The following is a 19,526-nucleotide window of genomic DNA, read 5'->3' as shown; positions in this document are numbered from 1 at the left end:
ATTAAAGAAAAACATTATGTGCAGTTGCTTAAAGTTCTGTTGAGACAGTCTAGAGCTCAGGTTAATTCGCAGACACTAACCTCCTGCAGAAGCCACAAAAGGTTATTACACATAACCCATGGTTTCCACAGGCAGGCACTCTTGATGTGGAAAATTGGGACAGGACAGGAGAAGGATTAAAACAGGCTCATCCAAAAGGTCTTAAAGTTGATTCTTCTGTTTTCTCCCCTTGGAGTTTAATTCGTACTGTACTTCTGCCATTATCTCCTTATTATTTTGCTGGACAGCAGGCTAAGTCTAAAAATCTGAAAGAATCTGTTGTCCCACCTACAGCTCCAACTGAAAATGAAAAACAGGAGAGGGAGGATAAAAATTGGCCTATACCACCTCCTCCAATTGCAGAAACATCTGTACTGCTTCCTTTGGTAGCAGAAATAGCCCAATACAAAGAATTTTACCGTCTTCTGCCATAGCTGGAGAGCCCTTAGGACCTTGCCCTTTTCCTATTTCTGTAAGGCCTGATCCAAATAATCCACAGTAGGTTATTCATGAACACACTCCACTAGAGTTTAAGTTGTTAAAGGAATTAAAAGTGAGGGTGGTAAATAATGGCGTACAAAGCCCATTCACCTTAGGATTGCTAGAAGCTGTGTTTGGTGCTATGCGTCTTTTGCCCTTTGATGTGAAACACTTGGCGCGAACTTGCGTGTCTGTGAGTGCATATCTGACATGGAATTTAAATTGACAAAAAGTGTGTGCAAACCAGGCTAGACAGAACCGTGTTGCTGGACACGGAGACATTACAGAGGATATGCTGTTAGGTAATGGCCCTTACTCAGACCTGGAACGTTAACTGCTTATCAGCAGTGTGCACAGGCTGCTAAATAAGCCTGGGCCACAATTCCTGAAGAGGGAGTCCCAGTACAATCCTTTTTACATATTATGCAAGGATCACAGGAACCCTATGCGCAATTTCTTGCAAGATTACAAGAGGCAGTGAAGCATCAGATTCCTCATACCGTGGCTAACCTTAACTCTAGCTTTTGAGAATGCAAACATGCATTGGCACCAGGGAGGTGTACAAAAAACTTGGGAAATTTTCTCAGAGCTTGTCAGGATGTAGGAACTGAGCTTCATCGGTCTGCAATGTTAGCGCAAGCAATGGCTAATTTAGCAGTTGACAAATCTAAAAGAAGCCAAGGGTGAAACCCTAAAATGGGAAAATGTTATAATTGTGGAAAGACTGGACATTTTAAAAAGGAATGTTGCCAGATTTCAGGACAGAAAGGACCTTACAATGCTGTTCCCCCCACCCCCCAACCCCACTGGAAAAAACCCCACTGGAGGACTTTGTCCTCGCTGTAACAAAGGAAATCACTGGACTAATCAGTGCTGCTCAAAATTTCATCAAAATGGCACCCCCCTGCCAGGAAATGAGACAGGGGCCTGAACCCGGGCCCTGAACCCGGGCCCCACAAACAATGAGGGCATTCCCAGTACAGATCTCAACCCCGTTTCAGGAATGGGTTCCCGGAGGCACATTGATTCCCTCACCCCAGAAACACCAGGAAGCGTAGAATTAAATCTACCCACCAGAGGAAAAAATCACATTAGTTGGTGGAGACAAACCTATCAAAGTTCCCACTGGTATTTGGGGACCTTTACCAACAGGATACATGGGACTAATTTTAGGCAAAAGCCATCTTAACTTGCAAGGCATCGCTGTAGTCCCAGAAGTGATGGACTCTGATTATGAAGGAGAAATTCAAGTAGTTTTAATGTCACAAAATCTTTGGGGTTTTGAACCAGGAGAATATATTGCTAATTATTGCTTATTCCCTGCAAATTACACCCTTCTCCACAAAAGGAGAAATGAGGAAATAAAGGATTTGGGAGCACAACTATACAGGAAATCTGTCTATCCTAACCCATAGCCTCTAATAGACCCATCTGTGTAGTACAAATTAAAGAAAAGAAATTTTATGGGCTTATGAATACAGGAGCTGATGTATCAGTAATATTTAAAGACAATTGGCCCCCATCCTGGCCCTTACAATTAACTTCTATGTCCCTAGTGGGTATAGGAACAGCTCAAAGTGTTCAACAAAGTGCTGAGATTTTATCTTGTTTTGGTCCAGATGGACAGTCATATACTTTTCAGCCTTATGTTGCAAATATAGCTATCAATTTATGGGGTCGAGACTTACTTACAGCATGGGATATGAGACTTACAAATGAAAACTTTAATAACTCAGGATTTAAAATGTTGAAAGACATGGGATATCAAAAGGAAAAAGGTTTAAGAAAATTTCTACAATGAAATCCTAACCTAATATCAGTAACTGGAAAAACAAATAAAAAAGGGCTAGAATGTCAGGATTTCTGACGGGGATCATGATATTTCTCCTCTGCCCACTGCCTTACCATTAGCATGGCTTAGTGACAAACCTGTGTGGGTGGATCAATGGCCCCTAACACATAAGACGCTAGATCAACTTCATCTGTTGGTAAAAGAGCAATTAAATGCAGAACATATAGAAAAGTCCCTAAAATTCACCAGTATTTGTTGTTCCAAAAAGGTCCAAAAACAATAATGACCTCTGGGGTTTCTGCTCAATGCTCAAAGCTAATTGCAGTCATTCAGGTTTTACAGCTCACAGCTTCAGATCCTATCAACATTGTCTGTGATTCAGCTTAGGTTATAAATGTAGCCAGTTGCATAAAAACTGCTACAATTAGAAGTACACTAGACCCTGAACTGCTTAATTTATTTTTAAGACTTCAATAAGTTATTTGTTCTCGTACAGCTCCTTTTCATATTTCTCATATTCACTCTCTTTTTTTTTTTTTTTTTTGAGACGGAGTCTCGCTCTGTCGCCCAGGCTGGAGTGCAGTGGCCGGATCTCAGCTCACTGCAAGCTCCGCCTCCCGGGTTCAGGCCATTCTCCTGCCTCAGCCTCCCGAGTAGCTGGGACTACAGGCGCCCGCCACCTCGCACGGCTAGTTTTTTTTTTTTTTTTGTATTTTTTTAGTAGAGACGGGGGTTTCACCGTGTTAGCCAGGATGGTCTCCATCTCCTGACCTCGTGATCCACCGGTCTCGGCCTCCCAAAGCGCTGGGATTACAGGCTTGAGCCACCGCGCCCGGCCTCTCATATTCACTCTCACATACAACTTCCTGGGCCACTATCTCTAAGTAATGAGAAAGCAGACAAACTAATTGGTTCTGTGTTTCAGCAAGCTCAAGCGTCTCATGCACTTCTGCACCAAAATACTTCCGCCCTTACTCGCATGTTCCATTTATCTCGCAGTCAAGCTAGGGCTATATAATACAAGCCTGTCCTATTTGCCAGCATCTCCCTGGAGCCACACCTGTAGAAGGCTGTAACCCACGAGGTTTGGCTCCCGATGAAATTTGGCAAATGGATGTTACACACATAGCAACCTTTGGCAAGCTTAGCTATGTTCATGTGACTATAGACACTTATTCTCAAATGCTGCATGCTACATGCCAAATAGGTGAGACAGCTGGTCATGTACAGCAACATTGTCTGTCATTATTTGCTTATATGGGAATTCCTAAACAATTAAAAACTAACAGTGGACCCGCTTATACTAGTCATGCTTTTCAAAATTTCTTACAGCTTTGGGCTATAACCCATAGAACAGGAATTCCTTATAATCCTAGAGGACAAGGCATAGAGCAGGCACATCAAACATTATAATGCATGTTGAAAAGACAAAAGGGGGCATATGAGGCCAACTACCACCTCAATCAAAACTACATTTAGCCTTATTTACTGTAAATTTATTGACTCCTGGTACGAATGGTAAGACTCCAGCAAAAAGACACTGGCAAGTGTTAGAGGAAGAGGAAAGTTTATCCGAAAGTGTTATGGAAATCCCCAAAAGAAGGACAATGGAAAGGTCTGGTGGATTTACTGATGTGGGGAAGATGGTATGCTTGTGTGTTTACAGGAGATGGACAAACTGTGCATGCAATCATGGAACGGGAGACTGGAGGAACCCAGGATGGCCAACCATGGGCCTGGTCCCTCTGGTACGAGCCATGAGCCAGCTGAGCCTGAGTGCAAAGACGGAGAGAGGGCTGATAAGAGTCACGACACAGCTCTAATGCTACATTTTCTGTAAAATTTGATGGACCACCAATTGGATAATAAGAGTTGCCCAGCCTGGACTTATATTCTTTCCATTAACACATAAACAAAAAGGGGGATATGCAGGGAGCTGAAGGCCCGTGGGACGTAACCAACTCAGCATTTCGCTGGAGGCTATATGATCAAACAGCAAACTGTTTATCATGAATGCAGGATGTGGGCAAACTCACACTGTCCTGCCACCAAAAGGTTTGCTGAGGGACATCACTCCCTGATGGCTCCTTGAAGTTACCTATGGAGAAAATTAGCGCCTATTTAAAGGATGTAGTTCAAAGCCTGCTGTTCTCCAAGCAGCTTGTTTTGGCCCCAGCTTGTGCTGGCCCCACTGCCCTAGGTGTGTAGTTCAAACGGCCAACTGACACTTACCCGACAATCACACCCCCACCACCCCGCTATTTCGCTCTTTTGCCTAATAAATATGGAGGGCTGTGTAAAGCTCAGGGCCCTTGTCCACTAGAGGCAAGGTACCCCCTGACCCCTTCTTCCAAATATACTCTTTTGTCTCTTGTATTTTATTCCCATGTTCGCCCCCCTTCGTTCAGTCCAATAGAGACCAAACGTGGAAGGCAAACTATTTATAGCTCAGTATATGTGCTTAAGTCTGTGTGAACAGAGAAATGCCTCCCGCAGTGTTTGAAAGTGTTAAGCTGATAATGTAACTAACAATTGCAGAGAGAACAAACATTCAGCTTGCCATACACCTCAAATTTGGAGAAATAAAGTTAATTTGGGCAAATCTACAAGTTTTCGTTCCCATATTATCATTGTTGTTTAATACTCACTGTACTTGTAGTTGAGACAAATAGGTGATACTGAATTTTATACTCTATTTTCTTTTTCATTAAAACATTGGCATCTTAGTGATATAGAAATTTGAGGTATAAAATTAAATGTAAAAGTTAATTTCAGCTTCATTATATATATATATTTTTTCTTTTCTTTTTTTTTTTTTTTTTGAGATGGAGTCTTGCTTTGTCGCCCAGGCTGGAGTGCAGTGGCACTATCTCGGCTCACTGCAAGCTCTGCCCCCTGGGTTCATGCCATTCTCCTGCCTCAGCCTCCCAAGTAGCTGACACTACAGGCGCCTGCCACCATGCCCAGCTAATTTTTTGTATTTTTAGTAGAGATGGGGTTTTGCTGTGTTAACCAGGATGGTCTCGATCTCCTGACCTCGTGATCCACCCGCTTCGGCCTCCCAAAGTGGTGGGATTACAGGCGTGAGCCTCTGCGTCCGGCCTCATTTCATATTTTGAAGCAATCTAGACTGTTGTAATGAATGTATGTCTGAACCTATAAGTCTTAAAGATTTCTTAATCTTCTAGAAGAAAAAATCTCCAAAGATCTCGCTCTTTGTCCAGAATAGCTGGCCATTATGCTTCTTTGAAAGGACAGGGCAGCAGGGCCAGCATGGTTTTTGGAGCACCAAGCAATGGAAATGGAGCACTTTAAGGGTGCCTCTTAGTAACATGAATTAGGAAATCTGTGTTGAGTACCTCGGTCTAAACAGTAAAACAAGCTGCCTGGAGAACGGCTGTACCTAGTGACACTATAATGTACATTAGGCAGGCTGATCTCGAACTCTTGAGCTCAAATGATCTGCCTGCCTCGGCCTCCTCAATTACAGGCAGGTGTAACAGTTCCTTTCTACCAGATTTAATTATTTTCATATTTCCTGCAGGTTCTTCTTAAAAAGTAAACTATATTTTTGAACTGAAACTTGTTTTATACATGAATTTTTTTTAGATGTGATAAGGCTAAACTTGGCCAAAGTGTGTGCCTGAATTATGAGACTTTTTTATTAGTCGACCTGTGAAGGCTGAAATGGAATATATTGGTTTTCAAGGGGGTGGGGGTGGGGTTCCGGCATAGTATTGAATCTCAGGAAAAACTATGCTTTCATCTCTGATTCTGGGATTTCTAATCGTGTTGTCCACAATGAAGATAAATGCAGCAAATAAATGTAGCTTTCAGTATTCCTTAGTAAGTTTTACCTAAGCTCATTGCTCTAGGTTTTGATTACCTAAAATAAGCTTGGGTAAAACTGAACCGACTTCAAGAATGCAGCACTTCTCAATCTTTAGCTCTTTCTTGGGAGAACTATACTTTATTGTTCATTATATTGGTATCACAACTTTGCTCTTTCATAATACAGGATAAACTGTTTACATGTTTGGAGCCTCAGAGTCTGTTAACCAAGACTGCAGAGTGTGTCAAGGAAAAATACACTTTCTTAATGGCATTTGTGTTTTCTTTGTGAAAAGTCAGTCACATAGTGTCAGTGTTAAGAAAGGGTCAAAGGTTTATAGGTTGCCCCCAAAGGCCATACTTTGAATTATGATTCTCATGGGTTTAAAGATGTAATTTTTTAAAGTCAGTGTTTTACCACCTAGTTATTTGATCTTGTCCAATTTTGTGTTTTTAAAAAGTGTAAAACTGGAAGGCAAAGAAAAAATACTATTTTCAGTAAATACGTTGTTTGGTCGTTATTAATAGAATGTAATGGGCCTTTGAGATCTTAAGTACTTATGTTACCTTTGTTATTCAAACGCTGAACTTAAGCAGTGAAATAATAGAAACTATTTGAAGGAAGTTATTAAGGGGTTTAACTATTTTAAGTCAATATTTAGCTTATTCATATTGGTTTCCTGAAGATGTCAGAATTTGTTTTCAGTGTAAGACAAATATTCAAAGGTAACAGATCAAGTTTAAAATGTAAATCCACTGTACGTATTATATTGATACCATCATTTTCAGGATGTACATAAGAGGATTGCGATACACAATTAGTAATCTCAGGGTTTTTCCCCATATATCTAAAATTTAGACTGTACTTATTTCTCTTTTAGTTCATCAATTTCTCTTAGCAAAATAAATTTAGTTTGGTATTTGATGTTCTATTAAAAACATATTTTCAGGCTTGAGCCAGCTTAGAGACCTAGAATACCTTGAATGAAGGGGAGACTGAGTCTTCCTTAAGAACCCCAGAAAACTATCTAAAATCTATGCTGTATCTTTCAGCCTTCACCAAAGGGTACCTATAGCCTTTAACTAGGATAACTGCATTGAGGAAAAGGAAATAATCAGACCTTTTGGGAATTACTGGAGACAGGCTTTGACATTTACTCCAGGAGACCCAAAATATCACTGTGATCACGTCAGAATAGTGGCTTATGGAGGTTACAGTATGAACGGAATTTTAGCTCATGTCCATATCACAGTGGACCAAGTGGATACCCAATCCCGTGCTGTGGTTATTTCCCCAGTTCTAAAATGTGTAATTGAAACAGATATACTCAGCAGCTGACAATCCCACACTGGTTGTCTGACCTGTGGGGTGAGGGCTATTGTGGTGAGAAAGGTCAAGTGGAAGTCAATAGAACTGCCTCTACCTAGGAAAATAATATATCAAAAGCAATACCAGGTTCCTAGGGGACTGCAGAAATTAGTGCCAACATTAAGGACTTGAAAGATACAGGTTGAAAGAGCAGGAGTACTGCCATCTTGAACAAGCACTGTCATTTTAAAATTCACCTTAATAAAAAACTGCCTAAATCCAAAGTGCATCAGCGTAATGGCTAAGGTCAGCACGACCGTAAACCACAAACAACATCTCCAACCAGAAACACCCCGAACTCCTCCCCAACCAGAAACATGCTAGCCCTCAGATAAACCCCCTCTGGGTGGGAAGATGCCAGCCTCGAGATAAATCTCTTCTGGCCGGAAAGATGTCAGCCCAAAGATAACCTCCCCTCTGCCCAGAGACATTTTAACTCCACCGTAAAACTTCTCCCCCACACAGAAACATTCCAAGCTTGTAATAAGCCCCCTCACCCTAAAACCAATATATAACTCTTAGTCTGTAAGAGAAAGTGCTCCTGACTGAAATTGGCCAGAAGCCCCTCTCAGGTTTATTTTCTTAAAATAAATCTGTCTTTAACTGTTAAGCCACATTTTGTGTTTCTTTCCACTTTAACTCTTACAGTGGTGATTCCCACCACATCCCCATTGAACCCTCCTATTTCTCCTGTGCGGAAGACAGATGGATCTTGGAGGATGACACTAGATTAAGTTTAACCCAGTGGTGTCTCTAATTGCAGCCACTGTGCCAGATGTGGTTTCACTGCTTGAGCAAATTAACACATCCCCAGGTACTTGGTATACAGCTATTGATCTGGCAAATGCCCTTTTCTCCATCCCTGTCCATAAAACCCATCAGAAGCAGTTTGCTTTCATTTGGAAAGGCCAGAAATACACCTTCACTGCCTACATTAGGGATACATCAACTCTCCAACACTATGTCATAATTTAGTTCACAGGGATCTTTTTTTTTTTTTTTGAGACAGGGTCTCATTCTCTTACCCAGGCTGAAGTGCAGTGGCATGATCAGAGCACACTGCGGCCCCGACATCCCACGCTCAAACAATCTTCCCTCTTTAGCTTCCCGAGTAGCTAGAACCCCAGGCATGTATCACCACATGTGGCTAATTTTTAAAAATTTTTTTGTAGAAACAGGGTCTCAATACATTGCCCAGGCTGGTCTTAAACTCCTGGGCTCAAGCAATCCTCCTGCATTGGCCTCCCAAAGTGATGGGATTACAGGCATGAGCCACTGCACCCAGTGGCATCTTGATCATTTTTCCCTTTCAAGAGATATCACACTGGTCCATGATATCAATGAGATTATGGTGATTGGATTTAGTGAGAACTAGTACCTACTCTAGACATTGGTAAGATAGTTGCATGACAAAGAGTGGAAAATAAATCCAAAAAAAACTCCAGGGACCTTCTACCTCAGTGAAATTCCTAGGGCTTCAGTGGTGTCGGGCATATTGAGATACTCCTTCTATTTGATTTTTTTTTTGTTTGCTTTTTTTGAGATGGAGTCTCACTCTTGTTGCCCAGGCTGGAGTGCAGTGGCACAATCTAGGCTCACTGCAACCTCTGCCTCTCGGGTTCAAGTGATTCTCCTGCCTCGGCCTCCCAAGTAACTGGAACTACAGGTGCGTACCACCATGCCCAGATAATTTTTGTATTTTTAGTAGAGACGGGGTTTCACCATGTTAGCCAGGCTGATCTCGAACTCCTGACCTCAAGCAATCTGCCTGCCTCGGCCTCCCTAAGTGCTGGGATTACAGGCATGAGCCACCATGCCCAGCTGATTTTTTAATTTTTTTGAGACAGAGTCTCGGTATGTTGTGCAGGCTGGTCTCAAACTCTTAAGGTCAAGTGATCTGTCTGCCTTGGCCTCCCAAAGTGCTAAGATTACCGGCATGAACCATTGTGCCTGGCCAGAGATATTCCCACTAAAATGAAGGGTAAGTTGTTGCATCTGGGCCCTCCTAAAACCAAAAAATGAGGCACAACACCTAGTAGGGTGATATGGTTTGACTGTGTCCCCACCCAAATCTCACCTTGAATTGTAATCATCCCCACGTGTCAAGGGTGGGGCCAGGTGGAGCCAACTGAATCATGGGGCAGTTTCCCCCATACTGTTCTGTGGTAGCAAATAAGTCTCACGAGATCTGATGATTTTGTCAATGGGAGTTCCCCTGCAGAAGCTCTTGCCTGCCACTATGTAAGATGTGACTTTGCTCCTCATTCCCCTTCCACTACGATTGTGAGGCCTCCTCAGCCATGTGGAACTGGGAGTCAATTAAATCTCTTTCCTTTATAAATTACCCAGTCTCAGATATGTCTTCATTAGCAGTGTGAAAACAGACTAATATGTAGGACCTCCTTGGATTTTGGAGGCAACATATTACTCATATGGCTTTGTTTCTCTGGCCTATTTATGAAGCGACCTGAAAAGCTGCTAGTTTTGAGTGGGCTCCAGAATAAGAGAAGGCTCTGCAACAGCTCCAGGATGCTCTACAAGCTGCTCTGCCACTTGAGGCATATGATCCAGCAGATCCAATGACAGTGGTGCTTGAAATGACAGTGGCATTTAGGGATGTTGTTTGGAGCTCTTGGCAGGCCCCCATAGGTGAACTACAGCTCAGGCCCTTAGGATTTTAGAGCAAAGACTTGCCATCTCCTGCAGATAACCACTCTCCTACTGAGAACAGCTCTTGATCTGCTACTGGGTTTTAGTAGAAACAACACTTGACCATAGGCCACCAAGTTACCATGTGACCTGAGCTGCCCATCATGATCTGGGTGTTATCTGACCCAGCAAGCCATAAAGTTGGGTGTGCACACCAGTGCTCCATCACCAAATGGAAGTGGTAAATACATGATGGGGCCTGAGCAGGCCCTGAAGGCACAAGCTACATGAAGAAGTGGCCCAAATGCTCATGGTTTCCACTCCTGATACACAGTCTTCTCTCTCCCAGTCTGCACCTGTGGCCTCATGGGGAGTTCCCAACAGTCAGCTGACAGAGGAAGAGAAGACCTGGGCCTGGTTTACAGATGGTTCTGCATGGTATGTAGGCACCACCCCAAAGTGGACAGCTGCAGCACTATCACCCCTTCCTAGGACATCCCTGAAGGACAGTGAAAGGAAATCCTCCCAGTGGGTAGAACTCCCAAGCAGTGCACCTAGTTGTTCTCTTTGCTTGGAAGGAGAAAGGGATAGATATGCAATCATATACTGATTTGTGGGGTGTGACGAATGGTCTGGTTAGATGGTCAGGGACTTGGGAGGAACATGTTGGAAAACTAGTGACAAGGCAATCTGAGGAAAAGGTATATGGATAGACTTCCTTATGTGGGTCAAAAAAAGTGAAGATATTTATGTCCCATGTGAATCCTCACCAAAGGTGACCTCAGCAGAGGAGGATTTTAAGAGTCAAGTGGACAGAATAATCATTTCTGTGAATACCAGTTAGCCTCTTTCCCCAGCTATCCCCTCATTGCCCAATGGGTTCATGAACAAAGTGGCCATGGTGCCAGGGATGGAGGTTATGCATGGGCTCAGCAACATGCACTCCCACTCATGAAAGCCAACCTATGACCACTGCTGAGTGTCTAATCTACCACCAGCAGAGACTATCACTGAGTTTCCAATATGGCATAATTCCTGGGGAGATCTGTCAGCTATCTGGTTGATTACTCTGGATTGCTTCCATCAGTAAGGAAGCAATGTTTTGTCCTTACTGGAACAGACACTCTAGATACTGGTTTGCCTTCCATGCACACAAAGCTTCTGCCTAAACTACCATCTATGGTCTTACAGAATTCCTTATCCACCATCATAATATTCCATACAGCATTGCTTCTGGTTAAGGAACTAACTTCACAGCCAAAGAAGTGCAGCAATGGGCCCATGCTCATGGAATTCACTGCTCTCATCATGTTCCCCACCATCCTGAAATAGGTGGCTTGAAAGAATGGTGGAATGGACTTTGGAAGACTCAGTTACAGTGCCAGCTAGGTTACAATACCTTGCAGGGCTAGGGTAAGATTCTCCAGAAGTCTCTATATACCCTGAATCTGTATCTAATATATGGTGTTGTTTCTCCCACAGCCAGGATTCACAGATCCATGAATCAATGGGTGGAAATCAATGGGTCCCCATCAACCCTAGTGACCCACTAGCAAAATTTCTCCTCCTGTTACAGAGACCTTTTGGTCTGCTAGCCTAGAGGTTTCAGTTCCAAAGGGAGGAATGCTTCCACCAGGAGACACGACGATTCCATTGAGCTAGAGTTTAAGGCAAAGAAGGGAGTTCTGGTGTTGGTTGGAGTGATTGATCCTGTCTACCAAGGGGAAACTGGACTACTACTCCACAATGGAGGGAAGGAAGAGTATTCTAGAATACAGGAAATCCTCTAGAGAATCTCTTAGTGTTACCATCCCTTATGACTAAGATCAATGGAAAATGACAACAACCCAATCTAGGCAGAACTACTAACAGATTTTACAGCAATGAAGGTTTGGGTTACCCTACCAGTAAAGAACTATGACTAGCTGAGTTGCTTGCTGAAGGTAAACAGAATATGGAATGGGTAGCGGAAGAAGGTAGTTATAAATATCAGTTATCATGTGACTAGTTACAGAAACAAGGGCTGCAATTGTCATATTTCCTCCTTATTTTGTTATGAATATATTTGTTTATATATATCAAATACTTATGTTTTCTTCCCTCTCTTATTCCCTTATCATGTAACATAAGGTGTATTGGCTTTAAATAATAGTATTTAAGAATTGTTAACTTTACATCATTGTATTTAAGTTACAGGATATCAAAGAAAAGAGTAAACATCAGTGAAGGACTTTACCTCTTTTGCTGGGGAAATGGTTAGTGTGCTTTCGGTTGTGGGCAGAATAGTTTTATCATGTTAGATGGAATTATGACCTTGTTATGGTCTTCATTTGATGATTAAATATGGTTTAAGGAGGTGTTATATGGGTGCCAAGTTCACAAGGCATGGATTTGTGATAGTTAATTATATGTGTCAACTTGACTGGGTCTTGGGGTACCCAGATATTTGGTCAAACATTATTCTGGGGTTTCTTTGGGGATGTTCCTGGGTGATAGGAACATAGGAACATTTAAATTGGTAGACTGAGTAAAGCAGATTGCTCTCCCTGATGTGGGTGGGCCTCACCCAATCAGTTGAAGGCCTGAATAGAACAAAAAGGATTACCCTCCGCGAAGTAAGAGTGAATTCTCCTGCCTGCCTTCAAACTAGAATATCAGCGTTTTCTTCCCTTCAGACTTAAGCGGAAACATCAGCTCTTCCTGGGTCTTGAGTCTGCCAGCCTTTGAACTGGAACTACACCATTGGTACTCCTGGGTCTTCCTCCTGACAACTCACCTTGCAGATATTGGGACTTGTCAACCTACACAATCATGTGAGTTGACTCCCTACAATGAATCTTTGTTTGTCTGTCTTTCTCTCTCTCTAGCTCGCTCTCTCATATATATCCTATTGATTCTGTTTCCCTGGAGAACCCTAATACAGATTTTAAAATAAATATTTGTATAAATTAAATTTACATGTTAGGCTCTAAAAAATTACTATTATTTAGAGATGGGGTCTAGTTATATTGCCCGAGCTTGAGTACAATGGCCCTTCATAGGCACAATCATTGTACGCCACAAACTCAAACTCCTGGGCTCAAGCAATCCTCTTGCCTCAGCCTCCTGAGTAACTGGGACTACAGGTGTGGGCCACCATGTTGGGCTCAAAAATTAATTTTGGCCAAGCATGGTGGCTTGTGCCTCTATCCCAGCACTTTGGGAGGCTGAGGCGGGAGGATTTCTTGAGGCCAGGAGTTCAAGACTAGCTCTGGCAACATAAAGAGATCCAGTATCTACCAAAAAGAAAAATTTTAAATGTTAAAAATTAATGTTTTAAATGTTCAAAAATTAATTTAAATTTTAATGCATTTAAAAATAAAACTTAAATGCATTAAGAGTGCTTTAAAATAAATTGCATTGAAACATTTTTAAAAACCCAGGTATAATCCTGAAATCTATAAATTCATCTATAGATCTATAGAACTTATAGATCTTGAAATCTATAAATTCACCTCACTCTACAATATGGATTAGAAGTACTTGAGACACAGAAAGACTAAGGCAGCTGCCTGGAGACTTGGATCCACTAAGTGGCTGAACTGAGATTTACATGGGAAAGATTAAATAGTAACTATTTTACATGAGAAAGATGAAAATTACATGAAATAAAGTATGTAAGGGACACTGGCTGATATATGCAAAATGGTCTACATATTTCAGAATAAAAACAGTATTCTTTAAAAAAAAACACCCAGGTGTAATAAATATTCTCCGGTGGTTAATAAAAAGTCTAAAAATTCACAAAGTATTACTTACACTCATGTATGGATTTTTTTTTTTTTTCTTTTCTTTTGAGACAGAGTCTCACTCTATCACACAGGCTGGAGTACAGTGGTGCAATCTAGGCTGACTGCAACCTCTGCCTCCCAGGTTCAAGTCATTCTCCTGCCTCAGCCTACTGAGTAGGTGGGATTACAGGCATGTACCACCATGCCCAGCTAATTTTTGTATTTTTTTTTTTTTTTTTTTTTGGAGACGGAGTCTCGCTCTGTCGCCCAGGCTGGAGTGCAGTGGCCGGATCTCAGCTCACTGCAAGCTCCGCCTCCCGGGTCTACGCCATTCTCCTGCCTCAGCCTCCCAAGTAGCTGGGACTACAGGCGCCCGCCACCTCGCCCGGCTAGTTTTTTGTATTTTTTAGTAGAGACGGGGTTTCACTGTGTTAGCCAGGATGGTCTCGATCTCCTGACCTCGTGATCCGCCCGTCTTGGCCTCCCAAAGTGCTGGGATTACAGGCTTGAGCCACCGCGCCCGGCCCTAATTTTTGTATTTTTAGTAGAGATGGGGTTTCACCACATTGGCCAGGTTGGTCTCAAACTCCTGACCTCAGGTGATCCACTTGCCTCAGCCTCCCAAAGTGCTGGGATTACAGGCATGAGCCACCATGACCAGCCTGGACAGATTTTTTGTTTGTTTTTGAGACAGGGTCTGGTTCTGCTGCCCAGGCTGGAGTGCAGTGGCACAATCTCGGCTCACTGCAATCTCTGCCTCCTAGGCTCAAGCAATTCTCATGCCTCAGCCTCCTGGGTAGCTGGGACTACAGGCACGCACCACCATGCTTGGCTAATTTTTGAATTTTTAATAGAAATGGGGTTTCGCCATGTTGCCCAGGCTGGTCTCAAACTCCTGGCCTCAACTGATCCACCCACCTCGGCCTCACAAAGTGCTGAGATTACAGGCATAGCCACCGAGCCAAGGAATCAATTTAATTAAGTAATTCTCCTGCTATATGCTTTCTATTTTTTTTTAAAAGAAAATAATTCAGAATGAATTTCTATCAAAAATCAGTATTTGGCTAATTGTTAACTTCAAAATCCAGTAATACACTCACTTGCTGCCACCAGCCCGTACACCATGTCCTCCCACGGCTCTGCCGCCCCGCTCCTCCACAGGTTGCAATGGAAGAAGAGATCGCCACGCTCGTCATTGACAATGGCTCTGGCATGTGCAAAGCTGGCTTTGCTGGGGATGGATGGCCCCGGAGCTGTGTTCACCTCCATCATCTCCATCATCAGGCACCCCCCTGCACCAGGGGATGATGGTGGGCATGGGCCAGAAGGACTCCTACATGGGCCTCGAGGCCCAGAGCAAGCGCAACATCCTGACCCTGAAGTACCCTATCGAGCATGGCATCATCACCATCTGGGATGACATGGAGAAGATCTGGCACCACACCTTCTACAACGAGCTGTGCATGGCCCTGGAGAAGCACCCGCTGCTGCTGACCGAGGCCCCCCAAATCCCAAGGCCAACAGAGACAAGATGACTCAGATCATGTTTGAGACCTTCAACACCCCAGCCACGTATGTGGCCAGCCAGGCTGTGTTGTCCCTCTAAGCCTCTGGGCGCATCACTGGCATTGTTATTGACTGGAGACAGGGTCACCCACATGGTGCCCATCTACGAGGGCCACGCCCTCCCCCCATGCCATCCTGTGTCTGGACCTGGATGGCTGGGACCTGACCAACTACTTCATGGAGATCCTCACTGAGCTTCACCATCACGGCCAAGCAGGAGATTGTGCGCGACATCAACGAGAAGCTGTACCACATCGCCCTGGACTTCGAGCAGGAGATGGACACTGCCACATCCTCCTCCTTCTCCCTGGAGAAGAGCTACAAGCTGCCTGACGGCCAGGTCAGGTCATCACCATCGGCAACAAGTGGTTCTGGTGTCTGCAGGCCCTGTTCCAGCCTTCCTTCTTGGGCATGGAATCCTGCAGCATCCACAAGACCACCTTCAACTCCATCATGAAGTGTGACGTGGACATCCGCAAAGACCTGTACGCCAACACAGTGCTGTCTGGCAGCACCACCATGTACCCTGGCATCACCGCCCTGGCATCCAGCACCATGAAGATCAAGATCATCATGCCCCCACAGCACAAGTACTCGGTGTAGATCGGTGGTTCCATCCTGGCCTCACTGTCCACCTTCTAGCAGATGTGGATTAGCAATTAGCTATGTATGACGAGTCTGGCCCCTCCATCGTCCACTGCAAATGCCTCTAAATGGACTGCAAGCAGATGTTCAGCGTTTGCTGCATGGGTTAATTCAGGAGTATAAATTTGCCCCTGGCAAATGCATAAACCTCATGCTAGCCTCACAAAACTGGAATAAGCCTTCAAAAAGAAATTTGTGGCCAGGTGTGGTGGCTCATGCCTGTGATCCCAGCACTTTGGGAGGCCTAGACGGGTGGATCACAAGGTCAGGAGTTCGAGACCGGCCTGGCCAACATGGTGAAACCCCGTCTCTCCTAAAAATACAAAAATTAGCCAGGCATGGTGGCATTCGCCTATAATCCCAGCTACTGGGGAGGCTGAGGCAGGAGAATCGCTTGAACCTGGGAGGCGGAGGTTGTGGTGAGCCGAGATTGTACCGCTGCACTCCAGCCTGGGCAACAGGAACAGGGTGAGCCTCTGTCTCAAAAAAACAAAAAAACAAAAAACAAAAAACAAAAACAAACAAACAAAAAAACCACACACACACAAAGAAATTTGTCCTTGAAGCTTGTATCTGATATCAGCACTGCATTGTAGACTTGTTGCTGATTTTGACTTTGTATTCAAGTTATAATCAAGTTAACTGTTCCCCTTGGTATGTGTTTAATACCCTGTACACGTCTTTGATTTCAACCTTTAGTACATGTGGCTTGGCCACTTTGTGGCTGAGGTAAGAATGTGCTTGTGGAAGACAAGTCTGTGGCTTGGTGAGTCTGCGTGGCCAGCAGTCTCCAATATGTGCAGGGTATTAATGTGTCAGGGCTGAGTGTTCTGGGATTTCTCTAGAGGCTGGCAAGGGCTCCTGAACCAGTTGTTTCTGTCCTTCTGGTCTGTCCGAGTTGGAAAGTCCAAGCCATAGGACCCAGTTTCCTTTCTTAGCTGATGTTTTCCTGCAAGAACAGTTACTTGCCTTGAGTTGGAAGCGGTTTGGATTTACACCTGTAGATATATTCATCCTTTTAATTTATGTAAGGTTTTTTTGTACATAATTCTCAATTCTTTAAAGAGATGACAACGAATTTTGGTTTTCTACTGTTATGTGAGAACATTAGGCCCCAGCAACATGTCATTGTGTAAGGAAAAATAAAAGTGCTGCCGTTAAAAAAAAAAATCCAATAATAGAGAGTGGGAGAAGGAGAAATTGGGGAGAGGGAGAGCAAGAAAGAATGAGGGACAGAGAGAAAGAAAAAAGGAAAGAGGAAGGGAGGAAGGGAAGATAAGAGAATGGGGTAAATAACAACTAAGAAAATGAAATCAGTTATGTTCCTTTAAAGCAGCGCCTAATAATAGATGCTGATTCTAATAATAAAAGATACAGCTTCCATGTTACCAGAAAAAATTGTGAAAAGAGCAGATTGAATCTAATAAGTGTTTAAATACTACACATATGCACACCAACAAAGTATCCTGATGAGCAGGAGCAAGGCAAAAATCAGGTTAAGTCGAATGATTCCCACAGAAGGTCAGAGAAGTGCTGTATACTGCAGCCCCTCACAGCTCCTCTCTCGTAGTAGGAACCACACACTAGATCTTGCACTGGACCAAGATGTTCAAAGAGGGAACTGTGTGAAACACCACACTGTTCAAATAAAATTTCAAAATAATTTTATTTTACTTATTTGCTTTTGTTGCCCAGGCTAGAGTGCAATGGTGCAATCTCGGCTCCCTGCAACCTCCAGCTCCCGGGTTCAAGTGATTCTCCTGTCTCAGCTTCCTGAGTAGCTGGGATTATAGGCGTGCACCACCACGTCTGGCTAATTTTGTATTTTTAGTAGAGACGGGGCTTCATCATGTTGGTCAGGCTGGTCTTGAACTCCTAACCTCGAGTGATCCACCTGCCTCAGCCTCCCAAAGTGCTGGGATTACAGGCGTGAACCACCATGCCTGGCCTTCAAAATAATTTTAAACTGGAAAAACACAGTTGCAAATGTTAGAGATACTTTAAAAACATTTATAATTATTTTAAAAAGTATAACTATTGATAACTCTCACCCCTGGAACTGAAATGCAGCACTGTAGGGTACCTGGGCACACAGGCTAGGAAACTAATGAGAGAAGACTTGTGCTTTTTTTGCCCTTGGAAACTTCTAATTTGGAGGGACATACATTTTGTTTTTGCCCTTTTTGTGCTTAATGCTGTGATGAACACCCTTGCATATGGCCCCTTATATATCTGTGTACTTCCCTGGGATTTATTGTACCCAGGAACAGAATTGTTGGGTCATACAGTAAATGCATTTACTTTTTTTTTTTTTGAGACAGAGTCTCACTCCGTTACCCAGGCTGGAGGGCAGTGGTGTGATCTTGGCTCACTGCAACCTCTGCCTCCCGGGTTCAAGCGATTCTCCTGCCTCAGCCTCCTGAGTAGCTGGGATTACAGGCATGCACCACCACATCCAGCTAATTTTTGTATTTTTGGTAGGGACAGGGTTTCGCCATGATGGCCAGGCTGGTCTGGAACTCCTGAGTGACCTCAGGCTCTCCACTTGCCTCAGCCTCCCAAAGTGCTGGGATTGCAGGCGTGAGCCACCGCACCTGGCCCAGTAAATGCATATCTAATTTGACAAGGTACTTCCAGACAGCTCTTCGGAATAGCTGCCCTAGTCCACACTCCCATTAGCCATGCAGGAGGGTTTGTAGGTCCTTACACCCCCACCGCCACTTGGCATTACCCTGCTTCTTAAATTTGTCGGGCTGATAAAGTGATACCTCACTGTTATTTTAATTCCTCAGATTTGCAAAGATCTTGAACACCTCATCATATACTGCTGGCTTTTCAAATTTCTTCCTCTGCAAATTGCTTATTGTGTGCTTTGGCTAATTTTCTATTGGCATTGCTGTCTTCTTCTCCTTCTTTCTTCTTCTTTCTTCCTTCTTCTTTTGTCCTTCCCCTTCCTTCTTCCCCTTCCTCATCCTCCTCCTTTCTCCTTCCTCCTCCTCCTTCTTCCTCCTCCTTCTTTTGTTTTGTTTTTAAAAACAGGGTCTCGCCTGTCACCCAGGCTGGAGTGCAGTGGCATGACCACAGCTCACTGTAACCTCAAACTCCTGGGCTCGTGTGATCCTCCCGCCTCAGCCTCCCAAGTAGCTAGGATGACTGGCGTGTGCCACCACAACCAGGTAATAAAAATTTTTTTTTTTTTTCTAGAGACAGGGTCATGTTGTATTGTCTGGCCAGTCTCAAACTCCTGGCCTCAAGCAATCCTCCTGCTTCGGTCTCCCAAAGTACTGGGATTATAGGTGTAAATCATTACACCCAACCTCTCTTCTTGCTGATTCACAGGAAATCTTTTTATATTCTAGGTATCAAATCCCTTGTTGGTTTATAC

General features: G+C 43.6%; 1 protein-coding gene and 1 pseudogene across 10 annotated transcripts in view; one reads left to right on the top strand and one right to left on the bottom strand.

Moving 5' to 3' along the window:
• The window catches only part of KANTR (KANTR integral membrane protein), a 116,999-nt gene that overhangs the window by 52,277 nt on the left and 45,196 nt on the right, over positions 1–19,526 (bottom strand). The gene's annotated exons all lie outside the window — the stretch shown is intronic.
• On the top strand, positions 14,888–16,327 carry LOC126946530 (actin, cytoplasmic 2-like; annotated as a pseudogene).

The sequence above is a fragment of the Macaca thibetana genome, chromosome X (genome assembly GCF_024542745.1).
Source record: "Macaca thibetana thibetana isolate TM-01 chromosome X, ASM2454274v1, whole genome shotgun sequence".
Lineage (NCBI taxonomy): Eukaryota > Metazoa > Chordata > Mammalia > Primates > Cercopithecidae > Macaca > Macaca thibetana.
Note: the sequence above shows the minus strand (reverse complement) of the source record. Positions and strands in the feature narration are given on the sequence as shown.